Source organism: Phascolarctos cinereus, unplaced genomic scaffold, assembly GCF_003287225.1.
Source record: "Phascolarctos cinereus isolate Bilbo 61053 unplaced genomic scaffold, phaCin_HiC Scaffold_5;HRSCAF=322, whole genome shotgun sequence".
NCBI classification, from domain to species: domain Eukaryota; kingdom Metazoa; phylum Chordata; class Mammalia; order Diprotodontia; family Phascolarctidae; genus Phascolarctos; species Phascolarctos cinereus.
In genome coordinates, this window is record NW_027555958.1 from 316,861,715 (window position 1) to 316,885,799 (window position 24,085).

Sequence of the window (24,085 nt, forward strand, 5' to 3'; positions counted from 1 at the left end):
GGCAAGCCACTCCAGTATCTTTGCCAAGGAACTTCAAAAGGGGTCACAGAGAGTTGGACACAACTGAATAACAAATGTTAAAATTAGTTTATTTCTTGAATGTCACCTGAGATTCAGGATGGTGAGCTGGGGAAGGCCATGCTGAAATAAAAACTGCTACAGATAAGCCACATAAAAATAATGTAGAGTTAACTGTATTAAATATGATTAAAAAGTTAATTTTATGTCATGGTGAGTGAAGATTTAAATTTTTTAAGACTAATTTTTTAAAAAACCTTTTAATTACATGTTTAGATGGTCAAATATTTGATAGAGATCAAAATGCTGAGAATGTTATTATCTGAAACAGAGTAATGAGTGTAGTAGCTCTAGGATTGAAATTCTGGTGAGAAGTATTTTGTAGTTAAGATATAAAGGGATGTGGGCAAAAATTATAAAGAAGAAAGAAAAAGTCAGGTTTAGCAGATAGTCCACCCCAAACCTTTCTTTTTAGAGAGAAGGAAACTGAGGGCCAGAAATATAACTTTCCCTGGGTCACAGAAGTAGCAGCTCTGACATTCAAATTTGGTTCCCCTAATTCCAGATCCATTCCTCTTTAGTAACTAGATTTAGCCTTCATGGATTGATCAACTATTATAGTCAAGTTGCTAGTAGGGAATGATGATCTTAAGAACCTTTACTTTGCTTGAGGGGAAGGAGGCTTTCTCCAGAACTTACTTTTAACATTAAATGGTGAGTTGTTGAGTGAGAAATAGGTTTTCACCTTGTGAAAGTACAAATTCGGTGTTTTTCTACCAAAATAAAATATCTAAAAGAGAGAGAGAACAGCATATAATCAAGTATTTTAGAGAAAAATCCTTTGCTGCTCCTTATTGCTTACCCTCAATAAAAATCCTGTCTTCAGGTGCTTTTGTTTTATTTGGTTCTCGGTAATTTTTGCCAGAAAAAAACATTTGGCTTAAGTAAAAAATAGATCTGGGGCAGTGATTTATTCCACTACATGGAAATCTGTGGTTATTTTTATATAAATTACTTGTACTTTGTGGGATTAAATAAGTTTAATGGAACATTTTTTTGTTCAGGAAAATACTTATAGCATAGTAACTTGTTATGATGAGATCTGTGGAGATTATGAATGCCTTTAAGATGTGTCCTAATTTGGGATTTTAATTGAATAGTTCCCTAGAGTATTTTTTAAAGACTAAGAAATGTTATAAGCCATTAAAAATCATTTTTCTTATGAAAGTCATTAGCCTTCAGGAAAAAAAAATAATTCAAGTGACAGTCATGTGAAAAGATGCTAATCTAAAGGAGTCAGATGATCCAGTAGTTTGATATTGCCTAAAGTAGGTGATTTTTGTCTTTATGTCTAAGCACTGGTGGAAGACTCCTTCATCAGTGGACTGTATATATTTTTTCTTCTGTTGAATTTGCAGCTCTTTTCCTGTGTTTCTAGAAACTGTTTACAGTTGTCTTATTGAAGCCTGTAACTACCATATACTCATAGGAGCTAAACAGACTGAAAGCAATGGGCTATCCAACCTCATTCTTCCATAAGATGGACTTTCTTGCTGTTTGTATCCAGGTGGTGTGCTGGAGCCTCCAACTGTTAAATTTTCAGTTTGAGCTTTTACACCTAGCAAACCAGCAAACTACAAATCAGGTCTTCATTTGTTGATTATTTAGAGACTTAAGAAAGTGATGAAGAAAATATTAATTATGCAGATTAAATTTTGAAGTGTTTCGTGCTAAATTTCCCTCTCCGCTACCCCGAGCTGTTTGTTAAACATCGAGCAGCATATACCCCTGTGTCCAAGAATTTGAGTTTGATCTTGTTTAGTAATCTTTCTTTGTGTTTTCTCGTTGTCTTTGTTTACTTCAATTTAACTTTGAGTGCTATTAAATAATAATAGGAGGTTAAAGATTAAATTCACTAGTTGAACTTTAGCAGCCCATACAAATTGTTATCCTGATCATTGGTGGTTGAGTAGTTAGTGTATTGCTGTTGTCACAAAATTTAATGGTAACATTCAGTACCTTAGTTTGCTGATACTGTTGTAACATGAGTAGGAATGTTGTTGGGTTTTTTTTTTAAAGAAAGCTGATGTAATGTTTTCTATGAAAGAATTTTTAAGTTTATAAGCTCAGTAAAAGTACCCAAAGTGTTTTAGATTTCGTTTTGAAAGTACAAAATGTAAAATAAGAATAAATCCATGATTATATAGCCAGAACATAGTATCATTAGCTCTTAAATCTTTTTTCCTTTTCCCTTTTACACCAGGACCTTACCCAATAATGGTTATACTAGTAAGGGAATTGCAGGCTGACTGTTATAAAATACACATTATCAAAACAGATTTTGAAAACCTTGAGTATCTATTCATTTTCTTTTAGTATTCTTTGAAAGCACAGAATTTCAGAACTGGAAGCCATTAAGGGCCTTTTAGGTAACATAACATGTAAATAAGACATCCCTCTACCCCACCAGCCCTACAGACTTTTTTTTTTAAGACTTCTAGTTGGAGGAGTAAGAGAATTTACTACCCCTTTTTCAAAGACCTCTAGTTGGGAGGTGGACTGGACACTCTACCTCTAGAGGTAATTCTTTCTACTTTTGTATCTTTCCAGTTGTTAGGGATTTTTCTTTCTGTTGTGTCAGTATCTGTTTTTCTGTAAATGTTCAGTAATATGTAAGGAGGAGTAGTTATAAAGGGAATTATTTTTTACTTTTGATACAGAAAGACCTCAAATAAATAAAAGATAATTTGAGTTTCCAAGACTGTCTTCATGTAGGAATCCCATGGTCCATCATGCCTGGCCAAGCCCAAACCATCTATTAGTCCACTGACTTCACTCCTGTTCACAAGCTGCCAAATGAAGCTGGAGAAATCATGAAACTGCTGACAAAGTCCACTACTGCTGTCAAAGAGATTTTCCTAAATTGATAGTCTGACCTTGTCACCACCACCCCCTCCCCTGTTCCCTTATTCAGTAAGCTTTCTTTTTTACCTCCTGGATCAAGTATAAAATTCTGTTTCACTTTTATAGCCCTTCATAACCTGGCCCTTCCTACCTTTCCATTCTTCTTACACTTTACTCCTTTCCACTTACTCTACTATCCATTGATGTTCCTGGTGTATAACACTCTATCTCTCCAGACTTAATGCTTTTTTCACTGGCTGTCCCCTGTGACTGAAATGTTCTCCAGTTCACCTTCACCTCTTGGCTTCCCAGGCTTCCTTCAAGACTGAGCTCAAATTTGTAGGGATCCTTTCCCAGGCCCACCATTCTTTAGCCCTCAAATTACTAGTGCTTTCTCACTGAAATTACCTTCCATTTACACTATATATATCTTGTAGGTACATAGATATTTGCATATTATCTCTTCCATTAGAATAAGAACTCTTTAAGGACTGGGACCATGTTTTTGTATATCCCCAAGAACTTAGCACAGTACCTGGAACATAGGAAGTACTTAAATGCTTGCTGCTGCTGCTGTGTTAAAAGCACATTGGGCTATAACCCTGATTTGTCTGCAGTGTGACCTTGGTTGACAACTCCCTTACTTTTGGGGAGTTTCTTAATTTGTAAAATGAGGATGTTGGTCTAGGTGATTGTTTTCCAGGGTCCCTTAAGATAATCCTGTGTCTATATTATCCCTAGTCTAAAGGCATAGAGCAGTAATAGGCTAGATCAGCTTCCATGCATTTAATTATAATCTCTTTTATGATTCTCAGATCTACTTATCCAGCATTAACCTCCAGCCTCGAATGTCCAAATAACCTGTTGGACATCTCAAACTTCATGTCCTGTTGACGTCTTAAATTCACCATGTCCAAAACTGAACCCATTATCTTCTTCCCCACCCTCTAAAATCTTCCCCTCTTCCTAATTTTCTTATTACTTGTTGAGGGCACTGCCTCCTCCCAGTTACTCAGGCTAAGTGTCCTAAGTCCTAAGTGTCATTCTCTACAAACCTTCAACACCTTGTGCCTGGACCATTGCAATAACATTCTGATTGACCTCGTTGCCTCAAGTCTTTACCCAGTCCAGACCATCCTCTGCTTAGGTGTCAAATTGATCTTCTTAAAGCACATGTCTGATCATGACATTTTCCTATTCAGTAAATTCCAGTGGCTTCCTGTCACCTCCAGGATCAAACATTAAGTCCTCTAACGTTTGGCTTTTAAAGTCTTTTGTAATCTGGCCTCTCCCTATGTTTCCAGTATGCCTCCACATACTTTGTGATCTAGAGACACTGACCTCCTTGCTGTTTTTTTTTTCACTAGACACTCCATCTCCCAACTAGACGTTTTAACTGGCTACTTCCCATACCTGGAATGCTCTTCCTCCTCCTATCCATCTTCTGGTTTCCCAGGCTTCCTTCAAGTCCTAACTAAAATTTCTTCTGTACAATAAGACTTTCCAGATCCTTCTTAATGCTAGTGCCTTCCTTCTGTTCATTACTTCCATTTATCCTGTATATAACTTGCCTATACATAGTTTTTTGCATATTGTCTGTTGAGCTCCTTGAGAGCTGGGACTGGTTTTTCTTTTCTCCTTTCTTTGTTATCCCTACAGCTTAGCACAGTGTCTGTCACATAGTAGGTAATTAATCAATGATAGTTGGCTGACTAATAAGTTAGTTAGCTGTATCAGTGATTGGTGGATAATGTGCTATAAGCCCTCGAGACTGCAAAGGCATTTTAACAAATTCTCAACTACATCATTTTGAATGTTTTAAAGTTTAAATATTTTGTTATTTCAAATATTAAAATATATGACTTAAATTTTTTGGAAGTTGTACATACTGCTTAATGCCAGAGGGCAAAATAATAAAGTAATGAAAATTTGTCTTTGGTGCCAGTCTAGCACTCCCTTCCCTCTCCCTCAAGTTAAACAAAACAAAATAAAAAGCTGCTCATATAAATAAATCACCACATACTGCTCCTGCAAGACGATCCTGACTTATATCAATAACTGTTGAATGTGTCCGTCTTCTAGATCTGTTTTCATTTTAGTAAAAGAAAAGTCATTGTGGGCCAAAGAAACAATTGCACTTGTGACTTAGGTTTGAGTTCTGCTTGTGTCATTTACTGACTGTCTAACTCCCGGCTTCTTTGAGCTTCAGTTTTCTCCTCTCTAAAGTGAGAATAATTCAATTCCATTGACATTTACTTAGTTACTATCATATGCATCACACTGTACTGGGAGCTGGGATACAAAGATTTTTTTTTTTAATTGCAGAACACATAGACAGGAACCATATGCTTAATTGCCTTAATTATATCCTTCTTATAATCTCCAGTTGAATAAATAAATAAATTTTGTACACAACTGCCCAGTTTAGTATTGTTTGGGGGGGGTTACAAATGTTGCAGCTGTGTTAGGATAGAATTGAGGAATTGTGCTCATAGTTCCAGATATTTAGCCCACAGAGAACCTTTTGTGAATTCTTTTCAGCATTCTATAAGCATTTCATTTGGAGATAGAGAAAAAAATATATCTTGGCATCCCTACTTTCTAAAGCTGCTAGTAACAGCCTCTGGCTTGAGCATTCTTTGTTTTTTAGATAAATTCTAAAGTAAGAACTCTTTCAGTTAAATTTTGCTTCTGCTGTTTTTTTTTCTTTTGTTATCTTCTCAACAACTCTATAGAATGTTTATAACTAACATTTTAACATTACCACTTTTTTTATATAGAAGAAGCTCAGATACACACTTTAAAAGTTGCCATTAGAAATCTTTTATTTCAGATATACAGGCAATGGGGTAGAGAAATCTTTACTGTCCTACAGGAAAATAGAAGGGGAAGGGGATAAGAGAAGAGGGGGAGATAGAAGGGAGGGCAGATTAGGGGAAGGGGTATTCAGAATGCATGCCATCTTGGGGCGGGGGGAGGGACGAGATGGGGAGAAAATTTGGAACACAAAATCTTACCGAAGTGAATGTTGAAAACAAAAAATAAATTAATAGATAATTTGAAAAATTTTTAAAATAAAGAAAAATAGGTAAAGAAAGAAAAAGAAATTCCTTATTTCAGATATGTCAGGCATTATCTAGCTACCTGTCTCTATTGGTAAGCACATGCACATGCATGTGTGTATGTATGTGTATGTATTCTAGAAATTAGACCAAACACTACTGGAGCTCATACGGGCTTAGGGTTTCTACCTCTTCTAGATCTCTATGCCTAGCCCTGTAGTTTTATGTGGCATTCGTTGCTCTAGGGTCACTTGAATGCTCAAGTAATTAAAAGGGGAATTAGGCTACCTAGTACTTATTCCAACACCACCTCTGATTCCTGAATAACACCTGCTATTTATAGAGTTGGTAATTATAGACATGGTTATGAGCTTGAAGTCTAAGGTTGCTCTCCATGTATAAACGTGAATCAGGTATGGAACAAGTAGTTTATTATACACAGGGAAAAAAAAGAATGCTAAGCAATAAAGAATCATAGAATAATTAGAACAGAATCCAATAACTTCACTACTAGTACATTCAATTGGGAACCTAATACTTAGCCTCACTAGTACAGAGTAGAAAGATAGATAGATAGGTAGATAGGTAAGCCAACCCAGCTGAAGTAGCAAGGCACAATGAGGAAAACATCAGGCAGCACCATGTGCCAGGCAAGTCAAACCACCACCACCACTTTGATCACTATTTCTCCTTAGACCCTGATGGGGGCAGTTCAGGATTCTGAACTCAGGAGCCTTGGGAATAGCAGTGTCCCTTGAAAAGGTCAAAATTAAAATTAACTCTAGTTTCTACCATATAGATTTCTACTGTATTGATTCTACACTGTAACTGATTTTGTTATATTGATTTTATAAGTGAGTCTACATCTGCCTAAAGCCCCTTGCTCTATACTCCAGTTGAATTCAGGAATTTAGCTTTCCCTCTGAGTTAGTTTAAAGGTGTAATTAAAAGAAAAACTTATTTACCATACCTTATCTTAAAGGCCTACAGGCTAATCTGGTATATTTCCACAGGGTATATTGTCCATCTTGCCTGTCCTTGAACAATTAAGGAGGGTCTTATCTCCCTAACAGATCCTTCTAAGATCTTGTCAGGGAGTCTACCATCCCTGGTCCACTAACAGTGTTGTCAAGAAACAGGTGGATCCCATAAATCAATCAAGTATTCCTTAATGACAAAGAGGGGTGGTTATTAGCTTCCTGCCCCCACAGGTACTAGTCAGCTTTCTTTGATGTAACATTTCTTGTTGTTGCCATCACCCATGATGCTGTCTACCCTGTAATCAATCAATCACATTGTCCTCTCCACCTACATAACTCTGTATTCCCCAAAACTATATTAAGGCCTTGGAATCTTTAGTCATTGAGAGAGCCATTGACCCAATTTATTGTATGCTGCTAGCTTAACTAATAAATTGATCATGCTCTGACCATTGTCTCTCAGTTTACCTTAATTTCCAAATGTGACACTCTGAGACCACAAGACTTGCTTCTCGGCCAGCCCTCATGAGGGGAGGAATCATTGTATAGAAAGGGTTTGCCTTCCCTACCACCAGCATCAATCCCTGCTGACCTAGGCAAGTCAAATAACCAACATCTTGACCCCTATTTCCCTGAGGCACTGATGGAGACAACCCAGGACTCCGAACCCCAGAGGGTTGGAAATTACAATACTTCTAGCCCAGTGCCCCAGACATCATCCTGGGAAACAACCCCTTTGCAGATGCAGCTTGGCAACCTCTCCTGCAGGTGCTATAGCCACAGCTTCTGAAGACCCAGAAAAGAAAGCTCTTGCCACCAAAATCTTTTGCATTGTCAAGTGGTTCAACATCAGAAACTGAACAAGCTGAGCCATTTGAGTCCATGCTTCACTTGGGGGATAAGGGAGGACACTAGTGCCTCCCCTCCCCCATTATGCTGGGGTAGGGAAGGCTGTCTACTTCTGTACTACCATTTGGAGTCACATTTTGCCTTCCTGAGAAATGCCTCCAAGAGACTGCCAGTGGTTTACCTCTTCATCTACCAAGTGTGATATCTTGCTTTATTTGCTTTTCTGGGTCAGCTGACAGTGAGGGGACTCAACTCAGTGATGAGTTGTATATATAGCTATCGGCAGGCAGAGGATATCTGTGCATGCTCAGGTTTCCAGCAAGTCTGCCATGCAGTCTGGCAGAGAATTTCAGTATTTGTTGTGTCCTATAGTATTAATCTCATATATCTTTTAGAACAGTGATTTAGTTTAGATTTTTTTCAGGGCCACCTGCAAGCAATGAAATAAGGAAGCCATAAGTGCATTACTCTTAATTTTGTTTGTTTGTTTTGGGCAATTGGGGTTGTGACTTGCTGAGGGTCACACAGCTGTCAAGTGGTTGGTCTGAGACTAGATTTGAACTCAGGTCCTTCTGACTTAAGGCCGGTGCTCTATCCACTGGACCACCTAGCTGCCCCCATTACTCTTAATTTTGCACACAATTTGCAGATGTTGCCATAGGTTATGCACTACCTTGTCCTGCAAGGTACAGCAGAAAAAGCATCTGATGAATTGAGATCAAAGTTTTAGTCTCACAGGTGTTTCTAATTAGCAATGTGACCTTGGGCTTTTCAGTCGATTTTATTGCAAGAAAGGATAGGCAGAATGACTGGTTTGAGGCTTGGCTTCAGTACTAGCTGAGTGACCTCAGGCAAATCACTTAAGCTTTCTGAGTATCTGTTTCCTTATGTGTTAAGTGGATACCTTCCCTACATACTAAATATGGTTTTGTGAAGTTCAAATGAGGGTTATGTGGGAAAATGTGTTAAACAGTATAAAATACTATTCAAATGCATGATAGTATTGTTTTTCAAAGAATATTTCTTTGGAGGTTCTCGTCTTATATGTCTCCTTTCACCCAGTACCATTGTGGCCTACCTTTAGAAGGAAACTTTTCTGATTGTCAGATTCATAAAGGGGAAGAGATTTATGTTGGAAGGAAGAAATGCTTATCTCCAGATGTTACATGTCTATATACATAGTCGAGGGTCTGAAAGTGATTAATAAAATTTCCTTCTATCATTAGAACTGTGAATGTTCCCATTTTCCACAGTGCCTTTTCCAAGCCTTTTTATCCCTCCTCAGATCTCCCACCCACCATCTTAGTTTTATGTTCATTTGCTTTTTCTCAGTTCAGCTACAGAAAATAAAACTCTTCTCACCTTTAGGTGGGTATATGTGTGTTCTTACGTTTGGAAATTATGGTAAACTGAGAAACAGTGGTCTGAGCATGATCAATTTAATAGTTAGGCTAGCAGTAGCCGATAAATTGGGTTCATGGCCTGCCTCACTTACCAAAGACACTGAGTGAGGGCTGACAGGGTCTGTTAAAACTAGATATGTTTTCCTTCTGATTAGTCTGACAGTTTCATCATTTGGACTTTCCCTGGCAAAGGTAAGACAATTCTGGTTGGTAGAGATTTTAATGAGGAGGTGGGTTAAGAGTCATCTCAGCTTCTCCTCATAACTGCCTCTTTGGGAGCTGGGAGTAATCCTCATGAGTATAGTCTGAAAGCTTTGATTGAATCAGCTTGAATTTGGGTTGAGTAGATTGTGGGTGAGGTTACAAAGGTAGACTATATCAGGGTGTGGATACAAACTAAAATAATAGACTTGAGACTCAAATGACCAGAGGCTACCAGGGTAAAGGGTGGAACTAGTTATGAAGCAAGTTTCTCCAGAATGTAGGTGAAAGTTAAAGTTTCAATGATAGCAAGTATGGTATGGGAGATTATTAAACCTATGCCTATGTCTTCAAAATTGAATTAAAATCAGTTTTTAATTTTACAGTGTGGAGTTGTCAATTCAGTTGAATATTAAGTACCTGTTGTGTGCAAAGCTGTATGCTAGGGCTTTGGGATGATACAATATAGAATATGGGAACCCTGCTGTCATGTAGGTTACAGTCTAAATATGATTTCTATACAAGAAACCCTAATATAAAGTAACGTGTGGTAAGTGAATAGTAGAAGTTACAAGCATAGTGCCATGTGAGGGATGGGGGGAAAAGGTCACAGGATCTAAGAGTTGAAAGGCACTTGAGTGAATGTCTATAATATCAATAACTGAACAAGAATCACCAATACGCAACAAGTGGTCATTCATTCTCTGCTTTAAGATATCCAGTGAGCAGAAGGAATACCTACCAAAGCAGCCCACTGTACTTTTTTTTTTTTAAGCTCTCTTTATTCATAGATTTTTCCATACAGTGAGCCTGTCTAAATCTGCCTTCTTCCTTTTGGGGTCAAACTTTTGGTGTGTAATCGTAGACTCAAAGGTCTCCATTATGTTGGGGACTATACTCCCCACAACTAGAACTGAAAAGAACAAATGACATGACTAAAACCCCAATCCTCTTTCTCTGAGCTACAGAATCTAACAAAGTGGCCCCTAGAACCTCTGCCTTTAGGGAACAAAACTTTCCTCCCTTTACTCCACTGGAAAGAGAGTGAAACTGTCCCAGTTTGGTCATTTTAAAGACAACCAGTTCTGGCCATACAGCTAGTAGGAAGAGGCTCCTCCAAACACATGGTAGGCAAACCCCAGATGTCTCATCCCTCAAGCAGGTCTAAGACTTTTCCTATGTGGGTGCCTTCATCTCAGGTCAGCTGGGCATGCATCAAAACTCTATCACACAGAACAAATCTAATCCTTCTTTCATCATAGACTTTAAAATATTTGAATTCAGATATCATATCCAGCCCTGTTCCCTCCTCTCTATTTCTTTTCTTCATGATATATTCCTAATTTTTAAAACTAATTCTAGAATGTGGCATGAGCTCTTGTCCCCTCGCCGTCTGTGTTACAGTCTTGTGAATACACTTTGAACTTGTCAGTGTCCTTTTTCAGATGCAAAAAGATAAGTAGGGAGACAGTAAAAGAGTACCTGACTATTCTTGGCTAATTTAAGTCACCAAGTCCAGACAAATTACATTCCAGGTTACTGGGGAAAAAACAAAAACAAAAAAGCTGGTGACTGATGAAAACAGGAGAGGTGTGGCAGGAGTGACGGGCAGGTGTTGTCTTGATTTTCTGAAAAGAGAAGAGCATAGTTTTTGTAATAAAAGTCAATCAGTTTAACTTCAATTCCTGGCAACATTCTAGAATATGTTGTGGATGCTGGCTTAGCTACTTCCAAGTATCTTGATGATTAGCAAGCATCTAGAAAAGGAAGCAAGGATCACAAAATCACCATGACTTCGTTAAGGATGGATCATACTTGGCTAACCTAATGCCTTTTTTAAAAAATAGTATTAGATTGGGAGCACAGGAAAATGCTATAGATATAATTTGTCTAGCTATCAGAAAAAAGCATCCTTGTCCACAAAAAATCCTTGTGGACAAGATAAGACGTATATGAGCTAGATCAGGAGTGTCAAACTCTAACTAGAAGCAGATCCTTGCAGCGGATTGACTTAGAAAACCATGAATTAAAATTATTTTGTATTGTATTTTTCCAAATTACATTTTTTAATATTAAACATTATCAATTTATTTTTAGTTTTCAACATTCACTTCCACAAGATTTTAAGTTCCAAATTTTCTCCCCATCTCACCCCTCCCCCCATCCCAAGACAGTGTACATTCTGAATACCCCTTGCCCTAAACTGCCCTCCCTTCTATCACCTCCCTTCCCTGTCTCCTTCTGTCTGTGATCCCCTTTCTGTCTGTGGGCCCTGAGCTCCAGAAGCAGCTGCTGCCCCGGGCTGTACCGGGGCTGCCACCTGAGCTTCTCTCTCATCACCGTCAGACACACCTTTCCTACTGACCTTCTAAGTTGTCTTTTGTGTTTGTGGGTTGAGAAGTCTGGAAACTGCCACAGCTCCCCTTGATTCAGTCCCCTGAGGCCTGTTTCAGGTTTGCTGAGGCCTGGTCTTTGCCTGCGAGGCCCACACTGAACTGCATACCTCTCCCAGCCCGGTGCAATAGACCTTTCCAATCAATCAACCATCCAGGTTGTCTTAGGCTGGAAATTTGTTTCACTCTGTATTTTTGTGGGTTCTCCTGCTCTAGAATTTGTTTAGAGCCATTTTTTACAGGTATTTGGAAGGGTTTTGGAGAGGGCTCAAGCAAGTCACTGCCATCTTGGCTCCGTCCCCCCCCCCAAAAAAAAATTACATTCAAATCTGATATAGCAGCACTTGGTAGTTTTGTTGGCAGGTGGTGCCTCTGGACTATAGTGTACCTAAACAGTTAACATTAGTAGCCTAATACCAACTTCAAAAGGTGGTTTTTACTGGAATGCCTAAGGAGGCTTTCCTTGGTCCTATATTGTTTCATCTTTTTATCTGTGACTTTGATCAACATATAAATGGTATTATGTTTAACAAATTGTATAGGCTAGCTAAAAAATGAATGATGGGGAGGAGGATGCTAGAAGATCTTAGGTTAGGATGTGGGAATCATATTGGAATCTAATAAGATGAAATATCATGACAAGTTAACTTCATAAGATGGGGTACTAGACTGCAATTTGTCTAGAAAAAATGTGGGGAGTGGATTTTAGTGGACTTAAAAGTCAATTTAAAAAATCACACTGATAGGTGGAAAAACTAATGTAATATTAGATTGCAATAAGAAAGTGTCCAGTAAGAGGAAAGTGATGATCTAACTCATCTAATCTGTCCAGGTCTGACCATATATAGAGTACTATGCTCAATTTTCCTCACCACATTTTAGAAAGTATCTGATATATCTGATAATATGGTGAACATCCAGAAAAGGATAATGCAGATGGTGAAGGGCCTTGAAACCATTACATAGTAATGATAATAGCAACTGACATTTTTGTGATACTTCAGCATTTGCAAAGTATATTTTGCGTATCATTTCACTGTAGTTTCATAACAACCCTGTTAGGTAAAAACAATTAGAGACTGGAGATATTTAGCCTGCAGGGAAGAGGAGACTTTGAGGAGACCTGATAATTATCTCTAGGTATTTGAAGGATTGTCATGTGGAAGAGGGATCAAATTTCTGTTCTTTGGCCCCACGGGGTGAAGTAGGAGCAGTGGGTAGGAGTTTCAGAGGTTCAGATTTCCATTCGTTGTAAAGAAAACTTTCTAATAATTAGAGTGATAACAAAAGTAAAATGAATTGTGTCAGGAGGTAGTGAGTTCCTCCTCACTAAAAGTCTTCAAGCAAAACCTGTAATGACCTGGTGTGTGGTAAAGGGTGTTCTTGTTCAGGTGGGCTTGTACAAGCTAGTCAATAAGGTGCCTTCGAATTCGAAAGATAAGGGTTTGGTTCTAGAAATACAGAGAAACTGCTTGAAGTCCTTAGATCTTCTGTCAAATGACATAAATTACAAATGGCTCTTCTGCTTACTTGCATAGCCCCAGAACTATAGAATGAAAAGACGTTATGGATTCTGGTGTTTATGCAGGTAAAGCAGTCACAATTTACTTTCCCTTCCACATCCATTTAGAGAAGCAAGAAATGTATGATGTCTTCTGTGTGTGTTCATGCAGACATTATTAGCAGTTTCTGATGCTAACCTTTTAGGCAAAGGGAAGACATCCTTGCCTCTCAGTGCCTCTTTGTATGTGCCCATTTACCTGCTGATGAACCCCAATAAATCACTGTTTCCAGGGTTTATTTCTCCAGAAGAAGCTGTTGCTAAGGGTATGCAATGTGTGGTATTTTATTCAAGGTGACGTTGGAGAATTCATTTACTTTTTATAAAAAATTTTCTGGGAAATAATTTACTTTTTTTTTCTTTTTAAAATGTTCATAACTCTGATTGTATAAAGAAAAACACTTTTTTAAATTTTAAGAAAACATTCTCAGAGCATCTAGTGGCACAGTGGATAGAGCACTGGCCCTGGAGTCAGGAGGACGCGAGTTCAAATTCAGCCTTAGACACTTAGTAGTTGTGTGACCCAATCCCCAAATTGTTCTTTATTAAGAGGCAGTACTTTTTTTCTTAATGACCGGCTTTGTGCAGTTCTACTCTTAATTGGCATTTTAGGTGGCCAAATCAACCAGTCAGTAAGAAGTATTAAGCCTGTACCAGGCACCACCAGGGGCAGAAGTACCAAGAATGAAAATGATCCTTACTTGCAAGGAGCTCTAGAAGTTTTCTTGTCTTAGCAAGTATGGGGCAGCAAGGTGGCACAGTGGATAGAATGCTGGGCCTGGAGTTAGGAAGACCTGAATTCAGATTGCACCTCAGATGCTTACTAGCTGTGTGACTTTGGAAAAGTCACTTAACTTATGTTTGCCTCAGTTTTCTCTCATGTAAAATGAGGATAATAATAGTACCTACCTCCTAGCGTTGTGGGGATCATATGAGGTAATCATTGTAAAGTGCTTAGCCTAGTGCCTGGCACCATGTAAATGTTGTTGTTCATATATCCTTTTTAAAGAAAGCTCCTTTTAACAAAGTCAGCCTAGCCAGAGAGGTTCTAATTGACTCAGCTTGGTTTGTGGTGCTGCCTGGGCAGAAGGAGACTGTAGTTTGTCTACTCTCATGATCAGGCCATGACCTAAGTACTTCCTGAGTGTAAGGCAGAACTGTCTCACTAAGTTAATAGTGCCCAGCTGAGGTGTAATAGGGAAGAAGAAATATATTCTGGCACAGATCTTTTAGGCCTTGGTTGGATGGCGAGAACGTTGACTCTTGAGTCAGAGGACTTGGATTCAGTTCCTGCTCTGGTGCTTACCGCCAGCATGACCTCGGGCGAGTCATTTCACCTCCCTGGGCTCGTGATATTAAAATGTGTTCTCTTTAGTGGCAGAGGTATTATTGTACTATAATTATAATATTTTCTATTCAAAACCAGAGCAAGACTCATTGGGTGTCAAACTCTATTTAAAGGTCTTAGTGAAATGAGCTTTAAGTCATGCTCTAGCATTTATTACTTAGGGAAAAAAAAGAACTTGCTGTAGTGGTTGTTTGTTTTGTATATATACACTGTGTTTACTCATTTGAGAAACTCTAATCCTCGAGGGCAGCTTGTGGCACAGTGGATGTAGTACCAGGCCTGGAGTCAGGAAGACTTATCTTCTTGAGTTCATATCCAGCCTCAGACAGTTACTAGCTGTGTGACCCTGGGCAAGTCATTTAATCCTCTTTGCCTCAGTCACTTATCTGTAAAATCAGCTGGAGAAGGAAACGGCAAACCACTCCAGTATCTTTACCAAGACAGCCTCACGTGGGGTCATGAAGAGTCGGTCATGACTGAAACAACTGAACAATTTTCTAGTAGACTGTGTAGACTGTCTTTGCGTTTGTTTTCAAATGAGATCAGCATCAAATGTGATAACATAAGCAAAATGTTTTGCAAACCTTAGAGCACTATACAAATGCTAGTTGTTACTATGGTTATTATTAGAAAAAATGCCATAAATAGTCTCGTAGAGAAAGCTTTCATACAAGATCATTCATTATTACTTGGAAGTTTTAACAACCAAATAACCCTGTTCACAATAACCCTCCAATATAAATATCCCTATAGATCAGTGGTGTACTGGTAAATACTTAACAATTGGCTGGGGCAGGAGGAAGGAAATACAGGCATGGCACACTTTTAAATTTAATGTGCGTTATTAACATTTTCTCCAATGGACCCTGATTGTTATCCAGACCAAAACTCTTTTCCCTGGTCACCATTCCTCCTTACATATTGACTCACTCCTTCCTACCCCCATTAGAAGGTAAAGACTTCAATCACCTTAAAAATTAGGAAAGCAGATAAATGGAACAGACTAAATAAGAAAGGATCAGAAATAAAAACTATTCAGTAAGTAATTAAAAATATAAGTTACCAAGACCTCTTTATTAATTAAAGAAATGCAGACTTTTTTAAAAAAACAAAACACAGTTCCAGTCTTATTTTTTAAGTTTTAGAGGAAACTTTGAGGAAGGAAAAATATCTGTAATCTATTACGCAAAAGACCTATTACTTGCTTAGAAGAAAAATTCTCTTGCAACAGGCTTTCAATAATTCCACAGTTTTATTCTTATAAATAAGAACTCACAGAAACCTAAGTTGTTTTAGTTAAAACTGTTTTGTCTTAAAAAGATGTAGAAGTAGGGAAGAGGAAATAATGAGAAACAATTTTAATTTTCAGAATGTTTTTCAAGAGAAACAGTTTTAGAACATTTTTCTTAAGCAGCCTAATGTGTACTTCTTGTTCTTCAACATAAATTAAATTATAGGGTTTTTTTATGTAGCTAAGTTGTCATTCATAAAAAAATAAAATTGCTTATGATATTTGTCCGAATGTGACCCTGCATTGCTAAATCCAGAGAGTTTAGTAGCAGAAAAACAGGGTAATCATGGAGAGCCTCAAATTTTGGCAGAGTTCTCCTGGGGAATGGTAGAAGAGAAGTTAAGAGTACTTAAAAGCTTGTCCCCTTCTGTGTCTGAGTCAAAGAGCTCATTCCCATCTGTGTTTCCCTAAGCTCCCCTTAATCTCTGGGAAATATAGACTGTACTGAAGTACTCAAGAAAGCCTTTAGGCTTTCCAAACCCTACAACTGAGACTAACCTTTAGAATGGAACTAATTAACAAGTCCTTTTAATTTTTAGTGCAGGTGCCACCTCCTGTTCCAGGCTTTACTTTATTTCTCACCTCCCACCTAGCTGTTAGCATGTACCCTCTTCCACATTACCTGGTATATACTTACCTTTTTTACTTGATGTTTCTTCCCAATATAACATAAGCCCCTTGGGAACAATAAAACTTTCCCCCTTTATTTTCCCCTTAGGTATCTCCTATTTGCAAGAAACTGTGGTACTTTTCTAAAGCACAGTGCCTTGTATATGTAGATACCTAATAAGTACTTGTTGAAATTGTAATGTAGCTCTCTGTACTTGTTTACATCTTGTATGCCTTTTATTGATTTAACTTAATAAAATACCCCAAAACACTGACTTGTAGGAGCATTTTATGTTATGTGAATTTGGTACAATGGTATATCTTAAGAGCATTTGAACATATGTCTTCCTTTTTTTTTTTGTTCAGTTGTTTTTCTGTGTCCAACTCTTCATGATCCCTTTTGGGTTTTTTTTGGCAGTTACTAGAGTGGTTTGCCACTTCTCCGGCTCATTTTACAGATGAGGAAACCAAGGCAAACAAGGTTAAGTGACTTGCCCAGGATTCCATAGTGATGGTGTCTGAAGCTAGATTTGAATTTAGGAAGATGAGTCTTCCTGACTCTAGGCCCAGCACTGTATCCACTGTGCTGCCTAGCTGCCGATCCATTTTTAGCACTTGGCTTTAAAATGGCTTGGCCTGCTTTCTTATTTATTTTATTTATTTATTTTAAGAAATTCATTCATTCATTCATTTATTTTTAGTTTTCAGCATTTACTTTTATAAGACTTTGAGTTCTTATATAGGCTATTGTAATTGAAAGGATTACAGACTGCAAAATACTTTCACTTTAGGTTTGGATCTCAAGGTATAATGACACACACTGAGTATAAACTTAACAAATTATCACATTTATTTTACAATGATTAATAATGATTAAGACAAAACACACACAAATAAAGATGAGAATAACATTCAATACAATAAGTAATAATCAAAATAAAGAAAAGGGGGAATAAGAAAAGAAAGGATACACACTCATTAACCAGGCGAGCTCAAATCCCTACTAGACTGGGGAGACTGAAGGACGGTCAGAGGTCTGGTCAGGGAGGCAACAGGGCGGCATACTGCTCCAACTCACATCAGAGGCCGTGCATGAGATCCGCCTCTGGTCAACAGAGACTTAGCGTCCCTATCTCTGGCATCAATCAGAGTACTCCAAAAATCCCTTCCAAATGACCCCTTTTTATATCTATGTAAACCAGGGAAACAATCTTAATATTTTGTTTTGTATACGTATCTTTGGTGAGCTTGTGTCCAGGACACGCACACATCTTAACAAAGGTTGGAACTTGATCAGAGCCCCAAATACCTGTTTGTCTCCAAGTCTCCAAGGAGTGATCAATTCCTTGGACAGTTACATACCTTTCTCAAGAAAAATGTTCCTTGAGATGAATTGCTTTCCTGGATAACATAGTTTGTTGGTTACTTAATGTTTTGTCTCTATGGTCTCGGCCACGCATGTTAACTCCAATTTACATTCTTTAGGTCAGGTCATGAGGCAGTTAGACCAAGGGGCTGGGGAAGATCTCAGGGGCTGGGGAGAATCTCCTTAGTTTCCCTTACAGCTATACATGTGCAAATCATATTAAGCATTTTCATATTAGTCATGTGAAAGAAGAATCAGCAAAAGGGAAAAACCACAAGAAAGAAAAAACAAAAAAAGATCCAGCAATGCTACTTTTAGGTCATAGATTATAAAAGAGATCATAAAAAAGGGAAAAGGACCCTCATGTACATTGTAGGAAATATTTATAGCAGCTCTTTTTGTGGTGGCAAAGCATTGGAAATTGAGGGGGATGCCCATCAGTTGGGGAATGGCTGAATAAGTTGTGGTATATGAATGATGTATGATGACCAACTTTGTTGGACTTAGCTCTTCTGAGCAATGCAATGATTTAAGACAATTCCAAAAGACTAAAGATGGAAAATGCTGTCCACTCACGAGAAAGAATTGTAGAGTCTGAATACAGATCAGAGTATACTGTTTTCTCTTTTGTTGTTGTATTGGGATTGTACATGTATAGCCTATATCAGATTACATGCTGTCTTGAGGAGGGGGAAAAAATTAGAACTCAAAATCTTACAAAAATGAATGCTGAAAACTAAAAATAAATGAATACATAAATTTTTAAGGAAAGAAAACAATCACTTCAGCAGTAGATTGGAGGGTAGATTTCCTACTTAGTAGTGGAGAGAGGTAGGAAGCTCATTTGGGGACTGTTGTAATAATGAGAGAGGTGACTGAACTAAGGTGGAAGCTGTGTAAATTGGGATAGGATGTGAGAGAGACTTTAAAGGTAGAAATGGCAAGATTTGGCAATTGATAGGATATCTAAGGTGAGAGAGAGTGAAGAATTGTTAGTGTGTACCCTTTTCCACATTACCTGGTATATACTTACCTTTTTTACTTGATGTTTCTTCCCAATATAACCTGGAAACCTAGGAGACTGAAAGCGTGTTGGTGCCTTCTCTATAGAAATAAGAAGATGGGTAGGTTTAGGTTTAGGGGAAAATAAAATGTTAGCAAAGATACTACGGCAACACATCACAAAGATTATGAACTGGCTGGATTTATATTAGGAATACAGTATTCAGTATTAGGAAAACTGTAAATATAATTGACTGTATTAACAACAAGAACAGTAGAACTTGTATGATTATATCAATAAATGCCAAAAAAGCATTTGAGAAGATACAATACCCATTATTGTTTAGAACACTAGCAAACAAACAGGAAAAAAGAGCACTAGAAAACATAGGAATAAATGGATCTTTTCTTAATATGATAAATAATATCTACCTAAATTTGTATTTATATATTTATCTTAAGAAGCCAGCATTGCTATAATAGAGATAAACTAGAGGTCTCTCCAGTAACATTAAGGGTAAAGCAAAGATGTCCGTTATCATCCTTGGAATTCAATATAGTACTTGAAATGCTGTTATGCAATATTACAAAAGAAAAAAGACGGAATAAGCCTAATATTATGGTTTGTTCAAAGAATCCTAGAAAATCAATTTTAAAAATTATTGAAGCAATTAGCAATTTCACCAATGTTGCAAGATATAAAATCAACATAAATCTGTATTTCTGCATATTACCAACAGAATCCCGCAGGAAGGGAGAGAAAGAGAAATTTCATTTGAGTAACTTCATAAAGTATAAAATATTTGGGAGTCTGCCTGCTGAGACACACAAAGGAACTATATGAACTAATTAAAAACCTGTCTTTACACAAATGTAGATCTAAATAACTGGAGAAATACTACTTGTTCATAAGTAGGCCTAGCCAATATAATAGAAATGACAGTATTGCTTAAATTAATTTATTTATTCAGTGTCATGCCAATCTAACTACTAAAGGATACTTTGTAGAGCTAGAAAAAATTTCATCTAGAGAAAAAGTGGTTAAGAATTTTGAGGAAATTAATGAAAAAATGTTGGAAGGAAAGAGACCTAGCAGTACCAGATCCCAAACTGTACAACACAGTAATTGTCGGGGGAGGGGAGTTAGTATTGGTTTAGAAATAGAGAGGTTGATCAGTAGAGCAGATTAGGTAAACATTATACAGAAGTAAAAGAGCATAGTCACCTAGTGTTTGGTAAACCCAAAGATCTCAACTATTGGGGCAAAAAACTCACTTTTTGAGAAAAACTTTTGGGAAAACGAGAAAGTGATATGGTAAGAACTTGGTAGAGACAAACATTTCGTATTGTGTGTCAAGAACAAATAAATAAATTGGTGTATGATTTAACCATAAAAAATGACAATCAAATTTGAGGATCATAGAAGAAATTACCTGTCAGATATATGTTTAGGGGAAGAGTTTAGTACCAGACAAGACATAGAGAGGCTCACAAAAGGTAAAATGAGCAGTTTTGATTACATAACATTTAAAAGCTTTTGCAGAACAAAACCAATGTAGCTAAAATGAGAAGCAGATGGATGGGGAAAAAAAATCTTTGCAGCAAATTTCTCTGATAAAGGTCTCCTTTCTAAGGTATATAGAAAACTGAGTCAAATTTGCCTCCCTTATCAACTCACTGTCTATAGTGGCACTTCAAAACCTTTTCATCCCTCTTTAGACCTCTCATGGCTTCTCCTTCTACTACACTCTTATATGAGAATCTTACCTCATATTTTGCAGGAAAAAAAAGGGCATTCACCATGAGCTCCTTCTTCTCTGTACCTCATATCACCTAGATGCCTTCTGCTACTATCTCCTTTTTTTTTTTCCCCGAGGTAATTGGGGTTAAGTGACTTGCCCAGAGTCATACAGCTACTAAGTGTCATGTGTCTGAGTCCAGATTTGAACTCAGATTCCCCTGACTCCAGGGCTGATGCTGTATCCATTGTGCTACCTAGCTGCCCCTACTATCTCCTTTTCATCCCTGTGTCACACAGAGAGGTGGCCTTACTCCTTACTAAGGCAAACTAGTATACCTGTACAACCATTCCATTCCATCCCATCTTCTCCATCAGATTGCCTTTTCTTCATTCTCCACTCTGCCACTTATTATCAATATCTCCCTGTCTACTGGCTCCTTCCCTATTGCCTACAGATATGCTTGTGTCTCCCCCAAACTCAAAAAACCTTCCCTTGATCCTTCTATCTCTGCTGTCATTCTGTATTTTTTTCTGTTATTTGTGGCTATCTGGTGCTCTATCCACTGCGCCACCTAGCTGCCCCTACACCTGAATCCTTGTAATAACCAACCCTGGTTGGTGAGTTGGCCTGCCTCAAGTCCTTCCCCACTCCAGTCCATCCTCCATTCAGCCACTAAAGTGATTTTCCCCAAATACAACCTGACCATGTCAGCCCCCTACTCAGTAAATTCCAGTGGCTCCCTTTGCCTCCAAGATCAAATATAAAATGCTCTGTTTAGCATTCACAGCCCTCCATAACCTATTCCCTCTTGTAATCTTAGAATTTATTCTCCCCCACAAAAAAACCTTATTCCCCACCCTACTTACTCTTTGATAAAGTGAGACTGACCTCTGTTAATCAAAGACTATCACAAGTCCATGAGTCATTGCATTGCGACTAGCTTTATTACAAGAGAAGTGAATATGCATGTAGAACCCTAAGCCAGATTAGAGAGTTCATAATCCATACTAGAATTTGCATATTTATGACACACAACAAAAGGAGGAGAAGAAAACAGAAATCACCTCCTAAAGTGGAGTGGTATAGGAGGGGGAAAGGTACAGTAAAGGTGGGTAAAGGACAAAACTCCTTTAGAATAGGAGGAGTGAGGTGATGGCAAAAGTGGCATTCTTTTCTCTTGGAAACTGCTAGACCACGTAGATAGGAGGGTCTGCTTATCTACAAAGGGTTCCAGCTGCACAGTTTCTCCATCTAATGCAGACTGATTGGTGCTTGTCTTGACTTCTAAGGACACACGGGGAGTCCAGCTTGGGATACAAACAACAAATTATGTTAGCCTCAGGGTGGGGCTTCATCCTTGATATATTCAGGACCTCCTGTATACTCTGGGTCCAATGGTTTTGCAAAACATGTTAACTCAAAAAGACAAGGTCAGGGGACCCTTTAACACCTCTTTTATCTTCTATTAACAAAATACTCCATCTATCAGCTCTAGGTATTTTCTTTCACTGTCCCCCAGGCCTAGAATGCCCTCCCTCCTCGTTTCTGACTGCAGATTTCCCTGGCTTCCCTTAATTCCCAACTAAAATTGTGTCTTTTACAGGAAACCTTTCCCAACCCAACCCCTCTTAATTCTAGTGTCTTTCCTCTTTTAATTATTTCCTGTTTATCCTGTATATAGCTTGTTTGTACATACTCGTTTGCTTGTTGCCTCCCCTATTAGAGGAACTGTCTTTTACTTCTTTTTGTATCCCCAGCACTTAGCACAATGCCTGGCATGTGGCTGGTGCTTAATAAATGTTTTTTGACTGATTGAAGAATTTGTAAGAATTATAACTATTGCTTGGTTAATAAATGATCAATGACTATGAATAGACAACTTTCAGAGGAAAAAATCTAAGCTATCAATAACCATATGAAAAATTCTCTAAATCACTAATGTTAAGAGAAATACAAATGAACACAACTGTCAATTCCTACTTCATGTTCATCAGATTGGCAAAATTTGCCCAAAAAAGGGAAAATGACTATCTGACGGGCTATGTGAAAACTAAAAAACTAAAACTAAGGTAAATTAATGCCTTGTTGGTGGATCTGTAAATTGGTTGCAGCCATTTTGGAAGGAAATGTGGAACTATGTCCAAAGAAGTTTTTAAGTTGTGTATATCCTTTGACCTAGTGATATTATTTCTAGTTCTATATCCCAAGAGAGGAAAAGCACCATGTACAATAGCTGTTTTTGTGGTGGCAAAGAATAGGGAACCTAAGGGATGCTTATCAGTTGGAGAATGACTAAACAAGTTATAGTATATAAACGTGATGAAGTATTATTGTTCTGTGAAAAATGATGAAAAGCATAATTTCAGAGAAACCTGGCATGACTTGTGTAAACTGATGCAGGGTGAAGTGAGCAGAACCAGGAGAACAGTTTATATGACAACAGTAATGTAAATGAAGGCAATGACCATAATTTCAGAATTTTCATGATAAAACTTGCCACATCTCTCCGGATAGATAGGTGATGGAGTCAGAGCACAGATTGAAACAACATTTTTTTTTAAGACATGGCTAATGCAGGAATTAGTTTTGTTTAATTAAGAGAGGGGTTTTGTTTTTCTTTCTTAATGGGGGAGGGGGAGAAAAAACAAGTCTTTATGAAAATAAAATTTAATTTTTAAAATGGGTAGAGTCAAAGAAATTAAGAATAAACAAGCAAGAAATATATGTGTGTGTGTGAGTATTTAACTGTATTGCAAAGGCTTCAGGAGTGAATGAGAAGTGGAAGCAGTGAGTGTAGATTCTTTTTTCTCATTTGCTGTAAAATACAAGATAATAGTTTGAGAAGATGGTAGGTTCTTTTGAGGGTTTTTTTAAAAATAGAGGAAACATGAGCATGTTTAAAGCTAGAGGAAAAGAATCAGCAAAGAGGGAGAGGTTGAAGATGAGAGTGAGATCATGGATCTCTAAATCTGTATTTGGCGTGAACCTCAGAGGTCACTTAGTTCAACGTCCACATTTTACAGTCACAGGTTTTTTTGGGGGGGAGGTCTATGAACTTGCATAGGAAGAAATTCTGTCTTTATTTTCACCAGCCTTTAACTGAAATTTAGCATTTCCTTCAATTACGAGTATAGACAACAAAAAGTATTCTGAGAAGATACTCCTTTGGAAGATGACTTCACTAAACTCCAAAGAGGTCCATAACACAAAAAAGGTTTTTAATAAAGTGTTGTATTCTAGCTATTGTGCTGTAAGAAATGATGGTCAAGAGCTGTGAGCTCTTCCACCCAGCGTGCCTTTGCCTCCCCCCTGCCTCCAGGTGCAGCACCACCTCCTCTCTCTTAAGGGTTTAAACT

The 24,085-nt window shown here is 37.8% G+C and overlaps 1 protein-coding gene across 1 annotated transcript in view; it reads left to right on the forward strand.

Annotated features, from left to right (window-relative positions):
* VMP1 (vacuole membrane protein 1) overlaps positions 1-24,085 on the forward strand; it is a 138,919-nt gene that overhangs the window by 9,248 nt on the left and 105,586 nt on the right. The gene's annotated exons all lie outside the window — the stretch shown is intronic.